General features: G+C 39.4%; 1 pseudogene; it reads right to left on the reverse strand.

Moving 5' to 3' along the window:
- Window positions 1–1903: 1903 nt before the first annotated feature.
- On the reverse strand, window positions 1904–3019 carry LOC148110199 (olfactory receptor 4K3-like; annotated as a pseudogene).
- Window positions 3020–3387: the final 368 nt, after the last annotated feature.

A 3387-nucleotide genomic window follows, 5' to 3' on the forward strand; every position in this document is an offset into this window, starting at 1 on the left:
ACACAAGCAGGGGGAGTGGGAGACGAAGAAGCAGGCTTCCAGCAGAGGAGCCTCATGCGGGGCTCAATCCCAGAACACCCAGATCATGCCCTGAGCCGAAGGCAGACACTTAACAACTGAGCCACCCAGGCACCCCATAAATTATTATTATTTTTTACTAATGTTAATTCATTGGTGGATCTCTCAAGTGACCGTTAAATATATTCCTAAACTGAACTGGTTGTACTTCATCACAAGAAACACACTTCAGAGTATCCTGTTTTGACTTTACTAAATTCAATAGCCTTTAAATTTTAAACAAGTGACAGTTGCAATCTATAGTTGTATAGATTCAGCACATGGACTATTGAGTCAATATAGTAAGATATTTTTTCACTTATTTATGATTTTAAGTATTTGTCTATCTTGCTATACAGCCATCCCCCCATCCATCTCCTTTTCCATTTATCTGCTCATCCATTCCCCTAATGATTGGTTTATCTTTCTTTCAACTCTTTACAATGTATTTATCCCATCAGTCATCTCTATATATTCATCTGTCTTTATCTAAACCCAAGCTAGTACAATATTACAATGTTATGCTAACTTTGACAATGGCAAGCAGGCAGATAATTATTTGTGGTTACAGTTCATCCACTTATATGCATTAAACATTTCTTCTATGTGTAGCTCTCAGAATGACAATGACCAAATGCTCTTGAAGATAACCTAGCCCTTGTTCAGTTGAGAGAGACAGAGAGAGAGAGAGGGCAAGAGAGAGGGAGACAGAGAGAGAAGACAGGCACATTCTAGGATACTGTCATTATATAGATACATGACCTTTGGAAAATTATTCCCCAGTTCTCACTTTCATGATCTGTAAAATCAATAGATACTGCTAGATGATTTCTATCTTCTAAAAACTCCCGTTATTAGCTATATCAAATATGTTGAAAGACCACTATTTCATAGGTCCTTTAAGTCAAATACTGTGCTTAATCAGGGGGAAAATGACTCAGATCCTTTAGGACATAACTATTTATCCTTTGATTACAGAAACAATATAACAAAAAGTATAGCACCAAAATAACTTGTTACTGCTTAGAAAATAAACATGTATCTCTATTTGTAGGTGGATGACCTAGATCCTGCCTCTAGCATGACCCTGAAAAAGCTGTGTCCTTGGGTCTTAGTGTCATCTTTTAGAATGGGAGCGTGGATAGAATTTACTGTATACCACATATTAATCTTTTATATCTATCTATCTATCTATCTATCTATCTATCTATATATATAAGAATTTTCTGGAGTTAACTGTACTACTTTAAAATTGGAAAATCCACTCTAGGGAACTTAGGGACAGAATATAAATAAGATACATTCTTATTCTCATCAAAGATGGGTTACAAAAACATTAAATAACAAATATTTTTACTTACCAAGAACCTTCCACTTTTTCCTGACTTTTAAACTAAAATAATCCATTCATCAGCACCTTTGTCACCAATAAAAAATTTCATTGTAACTTCAGTGTACAGGGGTACTATACTAGGTGTCGGTGCTTTCACACTTGCCTCTTTTCTTAGAGGCTATTACAAGAGAGTAGGAGAGAATCTACTCTTAAAACATGCATATGTCTCAGGGGAAGGAATATTCAAATATATGTTTATATCCGACAGAAGTTGAATAGTCCAAAAGTGGGTCTCTGTGCAGTAAAATGTAGAGTACAGGTTTGATGGTGCCCTGTAGTTAATGCGATATTGTATGAGGACAATTAACATGACCAGAGCTCTGTGACTGCGGAGACTGATTACATAAATAGTTCTGCCATGAACTACCAGCTTCTTGCAGTAGCATCACTTTGTTGACCAACTGAATGAGGAGGATAAATGCGAAACAAGTATTTCATTTTTGTATGAGGAAATCAAGGGGTATGATCAGTCTTCCTAGACTTAAAGATGCGGCTACTAAGTTTTCTCATGGAATCCTTGACATCTTTATTTCTAAGGGTATAGATCACTGGATTCAAGAGGGGGGTGAAAATGGTATAAAATACTGAGAGCACTTTGTCTTTTGGGAAGTTTGTGAAAGGCCATACATAGATGAAAATGCATGGGCCAAAGAAAAGAGTCACAACGGTGAAGTGGGCACTGCAAGTGGAGAGCGCTTTGGAGGACCCACCAGAGGAATGTTGCTGAACAGTGACCAGGATGACCGTGTAGGAAATCACCAAGAGGATGAAACACACCAGGGCAATCGTGCCACTGGTTGAGATCATGAACACTCCCAGAATGTATGTGTCTACTCAGGAGAGTTTGATCACCAAGGGGAGGTCACAGAAGAAGCTGTCCACTTCATTGGGTCCACAGAAGGGCAGATTCACAGTAAATGCTAACTGACTCAGAGCATGAAAGATGCCAACAATCCAGGAAAGCGTGACAAGCCCAACACACATTCTTCGGTTCATAATGGTTAAGTAACGTAGAGGTTTACATATAGCCACGTACCGATCAAAAGACATAGATATCAGCAGTACAATCTCAGCACCCCCTAACAGATGCAGGAAAAATATCTGAGTGATGCAGCCTTCAAAAGAGATGGCTTTGTGCTCACTGAGGAAATCTGCAATCATTTTGGGGGTGGCGAATGAAGCCAGAGACATGTCAATGAAGGAGAGATTGCCCAGCAAAAAGTACATGGGGGAGCGAAGGCATGGCTCTGACACGATGGTGAGCACAATAAGGAGGTTGCCCAATACAGTGGATGCATGGACTATGGAGAAAAACAGGAAATAGAAGATCTGGAGTTCCCAAGAACTGGAGAGACCCCGTAGTATGAATTCAGTTATGACTGACTGATTATTCCAGGCCATTCAGTCTGATTTCTGGAAGGATTCTGACATTTCCAGATGGGAGGAGAACTAGGAAAAAATACAGTGATCAAATTCAAAGTGAGATTTTTTGCATGAAATAATTTAGTGGTAGCCTACTACCAGATAGTTCCCTGTTTTATCACTTCCCTGCTCACAGTGTTCAAATATTTCCCCATGTCTTTCCAGATATCTTAATTGATTCAATTCGAGATCAATTCTTATGACTTAGAAATTTGCTTACAGGGGGTGTCTGGGTGGCGCAGTCGTTAAGCGTCTGCCTTCGGCTCAGGGCGTGACCCCAGGGTTCTGGGATGGAGCCCCACATCAGGCTTCTCTGCTGGAAGCCCGCTTCTTCCTCTCCCACTCCCCCTGCTTGTGTTCCCTCTCTTGCTGGCTGTCTCTGTCAAATAAATAAATACAATCTTTAAAAAAAAAGAGAGAGAGAGAAATTTGCTTACAAGATGCAAATCTTCATAGAAAGAAAGAAAAATTCAGCTATTTTAAGATTTACTCCTCAGTTTATAAAATACCTAAAA

This window comes from Ursus americanus, chromosome 4 (assembly GCF_024610735.1).
Source record: "Ursus americanus isolate L20-20 chromosome 4, mUrsAme1.1.p, whole genome shotgun sequence".
Lineage (NCBI taxonomy): Eukaryota > Metazoa > Chordata > Mammalia > Carnivora > Ursidae > Ursus > Ursus americanus.